A 15,969-nucleotide genomic window follows, 5' to 3' on the forward strand; every position below is an offset into this window, starting at 1 on the left:
TCCCCCCCCCCCCCCCGTAATGAGACTGCGAGCATCCGCAGTAATTTTCTCCTGTGTATTCACAGAGAGATCTTCGTCTAAACCTGGAATATCCAGGGGGAGAGAGAGTATTAAACAGAGTTTATTCCTTTAACTGCGAAGCAGAAGGGGTGGAAAATGGGGAGGGCTCAGTTGTTAACCTGAGAAATCTTGAAACACTGGAAGTTTATTAATTGTTCGAGGCTTCTTTGTTTGTATCACAAGTTTGTGTCAAAGGTTAATCTTCTTAATATGTAATTAGTTGAAGGTTCAATTATGGGATTTATTGAACTCAATTGGGTTCCCCCCCTCTTTTCCCATTAAAAATAATACTGCAGGTCTTTGTGACTAGTTTATTTTCTGCTACAACTCGAGTGTATCTGCGAGATGAGATTTATTCAATTATTCTAACAGCCAGTTTAAATTTAGAAATAATCTTTGGGACGTCATACCCGAGTCTGTTGCATATTTTTCCCTCTCGTTTGCATATGTATGTATCTGGCGAATTATGCTAATTTATGTACAGAAATTTGCTGTGGACATTAGGCCGGTTAAGGTAATTAAAATTCCAATAAATCCCGCTGTTAGTGGGCTGGCCGGTGGTGCAGAGCTTTAAATCAGGTGGGTGTCGGTGGTGCTGTGGACCTGAGGACAATGCCAGAGCGGAGGAGCAGGAGAACATCTGCACTGCTGCTGGATGCACTGGGAGAGCCAGGCACGGCTTCCAGATCCTGCCCTCCTTCCCTGCGGTGGGTGGGGTTTTTTGGGGTTATTTTTTTGATTCCCCGACAAATTTAAATGAGAATTTAAATGGTGTTTCCTCTCGGATATTACATTTTTTTTAAAAAATAATAATTTCGAGAAGGTACACACGGGTTCTCACTGCTTCCCCTGGTGTTTTCCAAGGAAATAGGAGGTGACTTGCAGCGGGTGCAAGCTGTGCTTAGCACATCACAGAGTTTCCTTCCCGCAGCCGCGGTTCCTGGGCTTCAGGAATCCCTGGGATGTCTGGCTGCCCGTTGCTGTGTGTTATTTGTCAGCTCAAAATGGTGTGTGCTGAGCAACAGCCCCCGGATGCGCTGGCGTCTCTGCTGTGGCTTCTGGAAATCTTTCCTGAAGGTGAAAGCAGCAGTGTCAGCCCTGGATACCCCAGTGTGGAAGCTGCTCCAGCCTCTGGAAGCTCGGTCTGCTCTGGGGAGCACTGTGGTGCTTTTTGGCTGGGATTGCTGGTGGATAACCTCACCTAGCTGCTTCCGAGCCCAGGACTCAGTCAGTGAGAAAAAAGGGCTGTAGTAAATCAGATTAATTTGAACTTTTTTTAGGGAAAATGGGTGCTTAAGGGCAGCAGCAGTAGTGGAATAATGCCTTGTGTGGCTTTGTCCTTATTTTCAAAGGGGAACGGATCATTTCTGAGTGGAAGTGATCTGCCTGGCTTCCTGAGCTGAGGAAGGTTCATTGCAGTCCAGCCCCCGGAGAACAGGTGCTGCCACGGGGAAAACTGCTGCAGCCAGGACTTGCTCCAGGGCGAGAGGGATGGGCATTAGTAGGGGCTAATTTTAGGCAGAATTTTGTACTTTGGTGTAAAGGTTTTGTTCGTAGCAATGAAAGAAACAAGACAGACAAACCTTTTTTTTGAGAACTTCCCTGGATTGCAGCAGGATATATTAATTTTTCTGTTCTATGTGTGGATTCCCATATTGACAGATTAAAGTCTGGGATCCATCAGACTAAGAGCTGTTGTGTTACACGCGGGTGGTTTGTGTGTGCTGTACATCAGCTTTGCAGCACATGGATTATTTTGGAGCTGTCAGTGGTGCAAGGTGCCAGTCCCAGTGTCTGGGAATATCCCTGTGGGCAGCCTTGGGCTGTGCCATTTCCCCGCTGGCCACAGCAGAGTGGAGTTTGCTGTGGGACACTGCCCTTGGGCTAAAAACCATCTGGGGACTTGGAGGTTCACCCTCAGCCATGGAATCTTGGCTTCCTCCAAAATCTGTCTCTGATCACCTGTGAGTGGATGGGTTTGCCCATTGCAAAGCCTGCTGGACCTTGCTGGGATCGATGAAAACCCCACCTCTGCCTTAATTTCTGGTTTCTTCTCCAGGATTTCTTTTCTAATAAGATAACACACTCTGCTTTTGCTAAGTTGAGGTTTCTCACTGGTGTTTGTGGGAAGTGAGGTAATTCTGTGCTCTTTTTGCTTGAAAGAAGTTTTTAAGACTTTGAAAATGATGAGATGGAATTTCCTTAAAATAGAAAAAGCAATTGGGCATAAGACTACTTTTAATCTGAAGATTCTTTGTTAGAATTCTCAAAGCTCCCATGTTCCATACCTTGCCAAGTATGGACTAACAATAAAACCAGATGAAGTGAAAGGTTTTGTCAAGCAGGGATTTATAATCTTGTGTAGTCAAGCAAACTGTTGCTGAGTGGCAGTCTTGTGGAGGGCATAGCTTTAAATTAATCTAGAAATAAAACCGCTTATTTTTCAGTTTTTCATTCACTTCATTCAGAAAGGCCAGGAATTTTATTGACAGAGTTACTGCCTGCTGTTCACTCAAAATGACCTAGACCTCTGTAGCCCCTTCAGATGCTCCGTGCCATGGAGAGTCCTTTTCTCTTTCATGTTACATTTATTAAAAGCCCAATGGCAGCGTTTACTTTCAGTTTTAGCTGTGAAGACTTAACCAAGAGCGGGGGATGTGGGAACGGGTAATATGTTAACTTAGCAGCTGGCCTCGCCGAGATAAACATGCGCTTTTCCAAATGCTGTCATCTGGCCCCTTTCCAAAACAAGCTGAAGGAGGAGGTCAGGGGTGGAGCCATCCCCTGCTTCAGTAAAAAGAGGCTTTCATTTGGAAAGAATTGCCAGATCGTATTGACTAAAAGAACTGCAGATTTAAAATAAAATGACCAAACCTTTCCTGAGCAAACCAAGTGGTCTCTCTTGATGGCTTCAATTTAAGTGCCTTGTTACAGTGCTGCTTCTCTTTAAAGGTTGAGCAGCTTCAGTGCAGAGTGCATATTTCTGCTTTAAAAAAAAATCTGTGTTTTATGTAAGACTTTGAACATGACAACTGATAAAAAATATATCATCTTTGGTAACAGTAGAGACCTGCAACACAAAAGTGCTATTGTTTTAATTGTTTAAAATTCAGATTACAAGATAATGGTAATACCATTAGAAGGTTTCCCCTTGGCCTAGAAGCTGCAGGTAGGAGTGTGTCGATCCCTCAGTATTAAAGATGAATGATAAGGAAACCTCTTAAATGCCTGTGACGCTGCAGTCTAGCCAATTTAGGATCAGCTGATGCCTTCTAGTGATAATGGCTTGAGGTTTTCAGCTGTATTATTAAGATATCAGCCAGGGCAAATAGTATTTAGAAGAGAAGTATACTTTATTGAATGGGGAGATGATCTAGAAGTGACAGTAAATTGCATTACTAAATGATCTATGTGCTCTGCGCCGTCTCTTCACTGGCAAACGCTGTTGGTAAAATGAAAGATGGTTATTCTTAATGTATGAAAGCAGAGGAATCAAAGTATTATTTGATCTCCCTTTAGGAATCCGTGCTAGTTAGGAAAATTGTCAACTGAAAGCATGGCTAAGTTGTACATCTTAAATGCCAGAAGGAGATGTACTTAGGATTATTTTATCATTACTTAATCATGGTTAACTTCACCGTGGATTCCCAAATACAGTTACAACTGTGTTTTCTGAAACTTCATTTGTGCTCCTTCCTGCCTTGTCACTAATGTTTTAAAATCTCCCGCCCAAGATACAAATGTCTGGATTTGATCATAAAGAAACTGGCCCAGAGCAGTCACTGTGCTCTTTGAGGCCGTGTCAAAGATGGTGGAAAATGCAGCACTACTCTAAAATATGCATCTGATTCTTTTGTCTTGTTTTTGAAGAGAGTAGCATGTCTGTCTCTTCCTCCCAATAAAAAGGCTTCTGTCACTGAAGGCAGCTGTAAAATCACTGGCTGTTGTTGCATCTCGAGGTTCAGGGTACCAGGCAAATCCGAGTGAGTTTTGGTCTCAGCCCTGGGTGTGAATCAGCGCTGTAATTTTTCAGCACTGAGGTCTCAAACGTAGTTGTAATTCAAGTTCATAAAATATTAGAAGCCCTGCCGGTCCTGAGGTCTGGTTTCTGGAGCTCTTCCCCGTGGGTTTGCAGCCAAGGATGGCTGAGAGGGAGAACAGTTATCTGTGCTGCAGCAGTGATGGTTTATGGCTGGGTGCCCAGATTGTCTGGCTTTGCACACAGCTTTATAGTTTGCCTTTGAGGGCTGTGGAGGAGGTGGAAGTCATTTGTAATAAACAGCTATCTGCAGCCTGCTTTTTCTGGGGTTTGAAATGTACAGCCATTTAAGAAATTGCAAACCCGATGTACATTTATTTAGATTTCAGTCCAGAACCTCTATGTTTTAGGAACTCGGTTATGAGAAATGATAACAATTGCTTATTGCTTTGTATTGAAAATACCTAATATTTATTCCTTGGGTGTTTGGGCTGTTTTTTAAGCTCTGCATTGCTAGACAATAAGATTTTTCAGGTGTTTTTTTTTTTTTATTTGAGAGAAAAATTGACATGTCAAATTGGTTGGCATCCTTTGTGGTAATTAAGCCCCAGAGAAAAATATGTTTATATATCTCAATAGTTATCATGCAGCTACCAGCTATAGGCTCATTTAGGAAAAGATAACAGCCACCCCCCTTCCACAGCAAAGAAAACAACCACCCTGGGCTATGTTTAGTTGCTGCCCATGGGTGTTTTCAGAGGGAGATCCATTCTTCCCTCTACTTCTGTCCCCCAGCTTCTTGTTCTGGGGTCGGTGCATGTTTTCCCATGCTGATTTTCTGAAGGGATGGTGCTGCTGCCTTTGTTATGGTCCTGCCCAAGAGGAGTCTCTTAGAATGGCATTACATGATTTTTCTTAGATGTGCTCTTTTCCTTCCTATTCGTTTCTTCCCTTCCTGTGTTCTGTTTGCACAAAGTTTGCAGTTTTCTCTCTCATCCTGCATTTCCAAAGCTTCCCGAAGGGAAATGGGAGAGCTGTTTGTTTTGGTGGAGGGATGGGGAGTGCTTGCTGTGGCTTGAACACATTCTGGGTGGTCAGTGTGTGTCCACAGATCGATTCTTAGTCCAGGCTGACTTCTGCCAAGTCTATTTTAAGCTCAGCCAGATATCTGTGTTGTGTCAGTTTGATTTCAGTCCTGCTCAAGCCTCCGACTCTCAGGTCTTTTAGTTCTTCAGAATTCCAAAGTGTTTTCATGGCTGATGCTCACGTCATTCATTGGTGCTGACAATGGAGATCCTTGTTTTTAAACAGTAGCTGGTTACTGGTAAACAAAAGAGCATCAGCCCAGTGCTTTAACACAAACCATTCTAGAAAAAAGGAGCAGTTCAGGGAGAATGCCAAGAAAAAAAAAAAAAAATCCGCTGTACAGATGCATAATGTGCTTACTGCCATTTTCCTGTGTTTCTACAAGGTCATTAATAGACCATGGAAGGTGGTCTTGGTGGTGTTTGTAATGTTTCTGCTTGAACTCAGTGTGTGTTCACAGTAGCCTTGAGGATGATCCTGCACATGAAATATGAAGCTAAAAACTCTAGTAGCACTGCGGGCATAACCTAATGGGGTGTGTGTAAATCAAGTAAATCACTCTTTACACGAGTGTGTTACCAAAAGCAGGAGCAGGAATTCCTCATTATCTCTCTGCTAACGTCATTCTGTCCGTCTGCAGGTCACAACTTTCCTCTTTCCTCTGTGTTTTTAGTTGCACTTACCAAGTGCCCAAACTTAACAGAGGAGAATTGCTTCCAGTGTTTGTATTGTCTGAGTTTTTACCACATCGTCAGCTTTGAAATGGGTGCTACCTTGAAATTCTTTCTCTTACAAAAGATGCTCCATCTCTGCAAATCTAATCATCCTTATCTCCTTATGGTGGAATGTTTTAAGTGCCCAGTACTCATTCCTGTTTTGTGATGCAGAAAAAATTGCTCTTAGTTAAAAATAACCTGTTGGCATACTGTGTGCTGTTCACATCTTCCTGCCTATGAAATTATTTGGTTTCTCTTTGCTGGTGTAAACTATAATGAAGTAGATGTTTATCTTTAATCTTTTAAAAATAAATTATAATGGAGATTGCAACATCTTCTGATAAGGAAGGAGGAGAGCCTAGTGATAGCACACTAAATGCTATTTAATGTTTTCTAGTATGATCATAATAAAATATATGTCTGATCGAGGTGTGGAGCTAAATTTGGTGTGTCACAGTAATAGAACTGCTGCTGTTGAGGAGCAGTATCTCTGTATAAATAGTTCTGTTTCAGGTGAAAGATTTATTATCTGGAACTTAGTGGAGCTTGGTGAATGTGTAATTTTTACTATTTCTATTTTTCTAATCAATCTCATAGAACTCAACTCCTTCACTTGAGAAAAGAATGGTCCGAGTAAGTCTCATTACACCAACAGTGCATTGGAGATGTCAGTCTTTATACTCTGCTACCACATTTACATGTAGTAATTGACTAAAGCAATGGTTGGCTTAGTGGATGGATGTTTATGTAATGATTTGCCTAAAAAAGACCCTTAACTTTAATTTTTTCTTACAAATTCTCTCCCTTTAATTTTTTCTAATTTGTGAGAATGAAATGTACTTCACAAATCTCTGGGTGAAATACTGCAGTGATGACAAAACTCACTGCTTTTGAAGCCAACAACCCAGACTGATAGATATAATCTTTTTTTTTTATCTGGGTGATATTGCCAACACTGATAGTCCACCTTCACTGAAATTGTGCTTCCCTCCTGCCCCATCCCCAATCCCTCAGTCAGCATCCAGACAAGCAAGAGCTGTTCTTTCTGGAATTCTGGCTGCATCTCCTGATCAGATAACATACTTTGAGACATATTGGATATATTTCTGAGAATATTTGCTCCCCTGGGCATTTCATGCACTAAATGAAGGCATAAAATAGTTATTAGTAAGATCGTAATTGACCATAAATTGATTTCCAAAGTGGTATTTACTGCAACTAGTTTTCCTGTCCTGGAAGATCATTTATGGCTATTTCCTTTCTCCATTTCTCCCCACCCTGTCTCTCCTCCCCCATGGAGCTGCTATTCATTTGCTAAGTTGAAAAATGGATGATGGCCCATTCTGATGCTGGGTCTGATATTCTAATTTATGCTTTTAGTATGGAAAGTGAAGAGAGGAGCAGAGAAGTTTATTTCCATTAAGCTCAAGTTTTAAGGATTACCCTTTCAGCAGTGCAGAGCTAATCTTTTAAACTCTGGTAGGTTTGTGGAAGGAAAGGTGGATGGATTATGCTGTTTCCTTAATTTTGGGTGGCAGGATAAGTCTTGAACTGAATCCAGTTTCCAGCCTAAAGAGTAATTGTTTCTTATCTTACTCAAACTATGCTGCCATCTTAATTTTCAAAACAGCCTTGCAGCTGAAGATGCAGTGGAACAAAAACTTCAAAGTTTCAAAAAGTATTTTCTTTAAGTTAAATGACATGATTATGGTGAACAGTGTATTTTGATTTTTGCAGTGAAATACTAGAAGTGTATAAATCGCACAAACCAAGTAGATTTTCTTCATTTGTGTTTAAACTTTCAGAAATTTGCAGTGCACAACTTTTAGTACAGTTTATTAGTCTATAGTGTGTTTTGTCTTCCTTGACTCGGATCAAATTTGGTGTTAACCTCCTGCCGAGAATTCCAGGACCCCTGACATTTTATTGTGACTCTTGATTAGCTCACCAGGGTTCCTGCTAAGAATTCTTCTTTCATTCATTTGATAAATTGAATTCCCTATTCACAGTGCCTTTAAATAGAATGGTATTTGGAAAACTTGAAGACAACAGCTTGAATGTTCAATGAGCTCACTCAGCAAATTTAAAAATGCAGCAGAAGGAAATTATGGGTTTGTGTATTCTGAAATCTTCTAAAAGAATAAACATCTTACTAAAACTTAGATCTCCATCATCATATTTGCTTTAAGTGTATTTCCCATTTGGTTTCTAAGACAAGGAGGTTTTCTGACATCTCTTTTCCCTTTTTCATCTTGATTTGCCTTGCTGTGTCAGCAGCTGTGCATTCAGTTTACCTGTGCATGTGGGAGCAGGTATGGTGAGGTGACACAGCACAGAGGGACAGAGGGACTTCAGCTTCCCGAGGCAGTGTGGAGAGAGAGCACCTCATCCTTCCCACCCTGGGCTCTGCAGCATGAGGAGCAGTGTCCTTATTTTTTCCTGATTGTGGATCTGGGGACATCCCTTCCCTGTGGGGCTGCTGGCCTGTGATTCCCCCACCCAGGTGTCTCTGTGGGCTGCAGCAGTGTCCTGCATCTCTCCTCTTGTGCCTCCAAGGTGACACCTGGGGATCTCAGCGCTGGGGTAACAGAGACCCACCCCTGTTTTCCTAGAGGTTGGCTTCTACAGCTTCTGCCACACATCTAGGAAATGATTTTAATGTCACAGGACAGCCCAGGCTGGAGGGGACCTCAGGTCATCTCAGACAGGCAGATGAGTGTTCAGGTCGGGTGACATGTGTGTGTCGGGTCACTGCTGCTCTCACTGTCCTGCTGCTGTGCTGTTTGATTCTTGGACATGCCTGGTACAGTGTCCCTGCCTGTGGCTAGGAATGAGGGCAGTGTGTGTGCATTTTTCCACTCTGCCTGAGGGGAGGTGTTGCTCACCTTCCTGGGCCTGTGTAATCACACTGGAACCACTCATGAACATGGACACCCAGTGGACCTGTGGCTGCTGTAAGCTGGGGGTCGTTTGCTGAAGGTATTAGCACCACCTGATTCCCAGAATAATCACAAGGGCAGCACCATAAACCCTGTCTTCAGGAGAAATTCTGTTTCCTTTTTTTGATGCTGTAAGTTGTGTTGTCCAGCCCTGCCTATGTGAGAGCACCAACCTGGTCTTCAGCTCTGGCAATAAATGAGTTCACTGTGCTTTCACCTGCTGCTGATAAAGTGATTGGGCTCAGAAATAATTGAGCACTGGCACCTAACTGTGATGGAAGGGAAAAGGAGGGTTAGATGTGTTGGAAATCCCTACAGGCAAAATGGTGCATCATTGTAGTAACATAAACTTGATTTTCAGTTTTTTTCAGCAGAGTAGCATTAAGGCTTAGCTTTGCCTGCTGGAGGGCTCTGAGGGTTTGCTGCACAGTGCTCCCAGCTGTGGCCTGTCCCTCCTGACCCCGTTGTCCCTTCAGGATGACAGGTGGCTGACTGGCTCCACCAGCCTCCATCCCTGGGAGTGGCAAAACATCCTGTGGAGCTGCTGCTCCTGTTCCAATTTCCTGGCCTCCTACGTTGCAGTGTCCCTGTGCAGCTGCCCCAGGAAGCAGTGCTCCTCTAAAGTGTTCTTGGAGTTCAGCTAAATAGAGCCAGCAGCTTGTCTGTGCCTTGCTTCTGCTCCTGGGTCAGCTAAAGCATGACACTTGGTCACTGAGGGGGACTGGCACAGGGCTCTCATCTTCTGAAGTATTTCCAGAAGCCAAAATAGCCGGCAGTATCTGGAGAGACAAACATGCTGTGCTCTTGCTGAGCTGCTGGATTCCAAAGCTGTTTTCCTTTGTGCATTATGTCCCAGGAAGATTGGGGACGAGCTGTGGAGCAGATGCCAGATCAACTGCTGGTAAATATCATCAGGCTTGGGAGGGAATGTAAATCTGGTTATCTGCACCCTTCACAGTGTGTAGCTTAATTTTTTCATCTCTCTGTGTTTGCTGGGGGAGGAGAGTTGTTTTCCATAGCAGGTTTCTTGCTGTTTGTAGCCTGCTTTCAGTGATGAATTTAAGGGGAGCTTTTTTTTTTTTTTTTTTTTTTTTTTTTTTTTTTTTTTTGTAGAAAATGTTGGCATTTCTAATGAAAAACAAATTCCCACGTGATTTCTGTTATTTTTCCCCAAAGATTAACAGAATTTTTTTTGGGTGTGAGGCTTTTTTTCTTTTGGTCCTTGCATAGTCTGAGTGGTGCCCATGGGTTGGGGTGTTGTCAGCAGATTGAGGGAGTAAATTCTGATATGGTTCATGCCTGAAATGCATAAATGGCTGAGGTTTGGTGTACAGTTCTAGCCCATGGCCACATTAACCTGCTAACTCCTTGGTCTGCCCCATGTTGGAGCTTGTATGTACACTAATATTCCTGCACTGTGGAGAGCAGCACCTCCACAGGAGAGGGGATGAACCTGTGAGGTGGCATCCCTGTGGGATTATCTACATGAATCTCTTCATTTGGATTGGAACTTCCATGATTGATCCGGTGATTGTCCCCACTTGCTGTGCTTTGATTGGTGTCATGTGTCTTGGAGTGCAGTTATCAGATGCCTTTTAAATAAAATGTCACTAGATGATGAGTTCCAAGGGTGCAGTTAATGCTCTCATGCTGCATGGGAGCAGGCTGGAGCTGGCTCTGCCTGGAACAGGGATGGTGTGAGTAGGAAATCCTCTGCAGTGACAGTTTTGGTCAGTAATGAAGGGTTAACACACACCTGCAATGTTCCTGGTTTTACTCCAGTGCTCTCCTCAGCACCCATCCCTCTCAGCTAACACACCAGGAGAAACTGGAGTGTTTAACAAAACCAAAAGGAAGTCTTTAGATGAAGAAAAGAACAACTTCAAGCCCTGCAAACATTTACTGGGACTTGACAGTGCTCAAATATGGGCTCTTCAAACTTCCGGTTTGCCAGTCATAGTTCATCTGCATCTTTAGTTTATAAAACCTTTTCTTCTCTGGAATTTCCCCCTCTTCCAGTCATTGGTAATAACCAAGAGAAGCTAAAACAAGGCCAGGTCCCTGTGCTTTTGAAAAATATCCGTAATTGAATGATGGTAACTACCTGTTCTGCTTTATTTTTGTTCTACTCTAATCTGCTTGAGTGGTTATTTACCTTATGTGTACACAAAGGAGGGTCACAGTAAGTTAACACTGGGTGAGCTGGAAACTTCCAGTGGGAGCCCAGGTCCTGCAGCACACACCAGCTGCAATTCTCTTTTTCTCTCCTTGGGATCCTGCCAGAATTTTATTGCTCTCCAACCAATATTCCAAAGTGACATCTTAGAAACACCGTGTGCTGCTGCTGGAAGCACAGCCTTGAGACAGAGCATGGAACACAGAAATGCTTTCTGATTCTGGAATTTCTATTTTACACTTTGTAGGAGCAGGATTATTAATTTAATCTCTTGGACAACCTAAAATCTACCTCTAGTTTCACCAATTTTAATTGAATGTGTTGCTTTTCACACCATGTTCTCAGCTAATGCTGTGATGTTCTGGGTTGGTTTTGAATGGCAGCTACATTCTGCTCCTGCAGAGATTCCAGATTTGGTGGGATTTCTGAGTGGCTGCAGAAATCTGGCTGCTGCTCCTGTTCAGATCAATTTTCTGTTACACATTTCAAGATAAGTTCACCAGAAACTGGAGGTATCAAAGTCCCAGCCCACATCTGTTAGAATGGATGGTATCTTGATGTTTCAGAAGAAGGAAACTCCTGTCAAGGCAAATAGTTTATTAATGAGAGTTAATTGCAAGACAGGGACTTAATTGGACAGTGAGAAACCCCAAAACATGGGATCAAGAAATCATAAACTGAGGTCAAACAAAAACTCTCATTGCACTTCATTTATGACTCCCCACAGGAGCAAATTTTGCACCCAGACTTTCAAATTACAGGGTGTAATTTAAACTGTGTGCTCACAACTGTACCTGTAACTCCTCCATAGATTTGTCTTGTGCACAGGGTGTGACTGGGGGCTTGCCCCCACTAATTCCCTGGAAAGGAGATTGTAGGATTTCACTTTGTAAATGGGTAGAGGCCTCCAGTTCTCTAATTGTTTTTGTGTTTAGGAGTTGGTGTGGCCTTATATCAATTTTGCTTCATAAAAAATAAATCATCTTTTCTTTTTATGTTTTTCCTCTTCTCCAAATGTATATTTATAAAGATTTGGTATACATTTTAATGTTGGGTTTTTTTAAAACGCTTCAGCGTGGAGGATTTTTCGTTACCTAATCCAAATCTTCTTTGTTGCAATTTAAATTCACTGCTACTTACCACAGCTAAAGGAGAAAGATTTTACTCCTTGCTTCTCTGCCTCTGTCTTTAACACCTTTTTGAATAGCAGTGTTGCCATTTCTTTAGATTAAGTGAAGTTTTTTCCAAGGGCCTGTGCTTTTTTTATCTTCTTGGTGCTGTTTTCTGGGTTTTCTCCAGCTGACCTGTGTCTCTCTTGCTGTAGAAGTCCCAAGCTGGACAGAGCACATCAGCTAAAGAATTTCTGACCATCTGTGATGTTGTTGCTTTGCCTTTGGAGTGAAATCCACTGCAGCACCTGCTTTTTTGTCTCCCCAAAACTGGTGCTCTGCCATTTGTTCCCTATGCTGTATTTATATAGGATTTTTCCTGCCAAACATGGTACCCTGTGCTTTTTCTCACTGATTCTCTGCCTTTTTGAGTTCATCAGGGTGTTCTGAATATTATCTCTCCTTAATTGTTTTCCAGCCCCATGACTTGATATATTCTAGAAACTAAGTGGACACATTTGTCCAGCAGCAAAGTGGTTAATAAAAATTTTACTGCTGGATGTGTGGCACACTGCAACAGAAATTCATCAGGTCCCTGCCTTATGGGAGGGGTTTTGTGGGGTTTTATTGTGATTTTGTTATGTACCTTAAAATTATTAAATAATAAAGCAATCATATTCTCACTAACAAAAATATCCATGTGGATTGAAAAGTCAGTTATGTAGTTTAGTTGCTTCTCTTTCATCTTTTCCAAAAATACCTGGGACTATGCTGTAGGAAAAAAAAAATCAGGCTTTTTTTTGTTCCATAAATCCTTGTTAGCTCTTGCTGATGTTTTTCTCTCTTCCCTTGTAAGTTTTATGTACAGTCTTTGCCATCTGCTGCTTTTCCACAGTGCCATCCATCCACCTGCTCGTGCTTTAAGGTACCCTGCAATGACTTAGACATGGTAGAATGACAGCAGGCCCAGCCAGGGGGGGAATATCCCATTTCTCTCAGGAATTTTTAAGCTGTTCTTGCTTTTGCTGGCCTGGTTTCCTCTTTGGAGTGGCAGCAAAATGTTTAGCTCTATCTCCTTTTCTTCCCTGCCATTTCATGGGAGTTTTTCTGAGAAGCCAGATCATCTCAAATTTTGGGAAAAGGGACTTTTAAACACATCTTGAGTGTTTTGCCTGTATGGCTGTTTGCTCCTCTTGTTGGGTTCTCTTGATAGGGGAAACTTTTTTGTAACAGTTTTGTGTTAGGAAAGAGAAACATATGGGACTTTTTTGGTCTTCAGTTTGTTGTTTATTGTTATTAAAAGTTGTGGTACATTGTCTGTACTAGATTTAGTGCACAGGAAAAGCACTGTAAGAAGAAGACAAAGACAACACTTCAAAGCTTCCATCTTACTTCCTATTTATGTCTATACTAAAAATCCTAAAACTTAAATTTCTCACCTGTGATGGTGTTCACAGGGGTCTTAGGATGAGGGAAGAGATGAGAATGTTGACTCCATGTTTCAGAAGGTTTGATTTATTATTTTATTATATATATTATATTAAAACTATACTAAAAGAATAGAAGAAAGGATTTCATCAGAAGGCTAGCTAAGAGAAAAAAAAGAAGGAATGAATAACAAAAGCTTGTGTCTCGGACAGGGAGTCTGAGCCAGCTGGACTGTGATTGGCCATTAATTAGAAACAACCACCTGAGACCAATCACAGATCCACCTGTTGCATTCCACAGCAGCAGATAATCATTGTTTACATTTTGTTCCTGTGGCCTCTCAGCTTCGGAGGAGAAAAAATCCTAAGGAAAGGATTTTTCAGAAAATATCATGGCTACACTCACCTAATAACAAACTACACTATTCTCTATTATCTGTTTTACACTCTAGTAAACTCTAGTCTATCTCAAAGTCTTAGCAGCCCTCTCTATAAGCAAAAATTAAAACCAGCACTTCATAATATTCCCTGTCCCCCAAGTTCCCACATGCAGCTGGAGCTATATTCATCAACCCTTTGGGAAGGAAGCCAGAATGGACCATTGCAGGGATGGAGGTGGAGTGTGGGAACCCAGGGCATCCCTCTGGCTGTCCAGGATGGCCAAGACCCCTACACCCCTACCAGGGGGCTCAGAGACCCTGGCACAGAGCCCAAAATGCCTGTGGGTTTGATTATGACCCGTGGAGCAAATTACCAACCATAGATGAAGATCTGCAAACCATGACAGTTAAGTAGAATGATAGTGAATTTATCACAAGGTGAAAAAGTAGATTTTGGGGTTTTTAGAATGGGGGTTCAGAGGGCAAGACAGAGAGATCTGGGCATGTCCAGCCTTTCTCCTTCTTCTTCTTGGCCTCCATTTCTGCTGTGATGTTGGCACTTACAGATTGGTTTAGAGTAGAAGCTCACTGTCTAACATAGGTGATAGGTATGTTAGAATTAGTTGTAAACATTGTATAGGTAGTTTTTAGTATAAAGACAAAACACTGCCCTGGGGGCAGGCAGAGTGCCTGGAACTGTCCTGCTGGACGGACCTCGGCAGGGCAGGAGAAAATTTTTTATAGATAAGAAACAATGAACAACCTTGAGACTGAGAAATGAAGAGCTCTGACTCCTTCTTCAAGTGCTGGGCTGGGAAAAGAGACTTTCTAACTTTTCTCAGGGTCACTCTGAGCTGCTAAAGATCCTGACAGTGGAGCAGGAGCAGCCTGGCTGTGGGTGCTTTGCTGCCCCTGGCACCAGCTTGGCCAGAGCCCCATGAAATCCCTGGGAGAAATCCCTGGGAGAAATCGGTGTCGTCACTGCGGCTCCGCACCAGCGCGGCCGTTGTTGGCCATCTGTTCCCCGCTGACCTCTTTAGGGAGGGCTGAACAGAGAGAAAAGTACTGTCACTTCAGCCCTCACAGGGTCATCTGTCACTGCTCCCCCTTCCCCAGCAAGAATCAAAACTAATATTTCCTCTTGCATGTTAATGAAGCACTTAAAGGTTGGTTTGTTGTTGATTTTTGTTCATATTTTCCTGGCTTTTCTCAGTTTGTCCCCGTGTGTTTGCGCTGGTTTTTTTTCATATTTCCTTCTTATTTATTTGACCTAGTTTTGCGTGCTGCTTTCTTTTTTGAGGTGATTGGAGAGCTTGTAATTAGGGACCAGCTTGACTCTTTTTGATTAATGACTGAGCCTGGATATCAAGGGAACAAAGCTGGCACTTTAACAGTCACACCAGCTCCTTCCCTTCACCCATATTTACTCTGCAAAGGTCACAGAGCTGGACCATGCAAAGATGAAGCAGGAAACAAAATTAGCAATAGGCAAATACAGAGTTTTAGTTTATCTGTTCCAGCACTTGTGAAAACAAGGATTGCAGATGCTCTGGTGAGCTCCTGCTTTGTGTAGGATTCCTGCTGTACGTGTGGGTATCTGCACTGTTGTTTAAATTCCTGGCGACTTTCAAGAAACAGCACCTGCCTCCTCAAATGGGACAGTATTTCAGGTGTCCCGAAGGAATCAAAGCCTGCTTTTCCAGAGTTTGATACTCTTATTTTGATGTTAATTTTTAATCCCATTTCATCACCACCCTTCAAGCTCTTTTCCACCCTCAAAATTTCAGTCACTTCTTTCTTACAATGAGATCTTGAAGAGTCACCAAAGTAGTCATTTTCTTCCTTTCTGTTTGAAATTGTGTGATACCAGATTTGGAGAACTTGTCTTTGAGAGCTCATGTCTGTGCTGTCCAAACCCTCTGTTATCTGTTATCACCTGTAACAATGCATGGATCTATTCATTCCTTCCATAAAGCCCCCACAGCCTGCATTTGGATGATTATTTGCCAGTTCCTTACAATTCTAGTTACAAGGTATTATTTTTTTTTCAATTTTTTTCCCTCCCATCATTACTGTTAGGAAAAATGCCTGTGCAGG

At 42.4% G+C, this 15,969-nt stretch overlaps 1 long non-coding RNA gene across 1 annotated transcript in view; it reads left to right on the forward strand.

The window, feature by feature from the left end:
* Positions 1 to 15,969, forward strand: part of LOC115948276 — a 46,100-nt gene that overhangs the window by 1,751 nt on the left and 28,380 nt on the right. The gene's annotated exons all lie outside the window — the stretch shown is intronic.

This window comes from Geospiza fortis, unplaced genomic scaffold, assembly GCF_000277835.1.
Source record: "Geospiza fortis unplaced genomic scaffold, GeoFor_1.0 scaffold244, whole genome shotgun sequence".
Lineage (NCBI taxonomy): Eukaryota > Metazoa > Chordata > Aves > Passeriformes > Thraupidae > Geospiza > Geospiza fortis.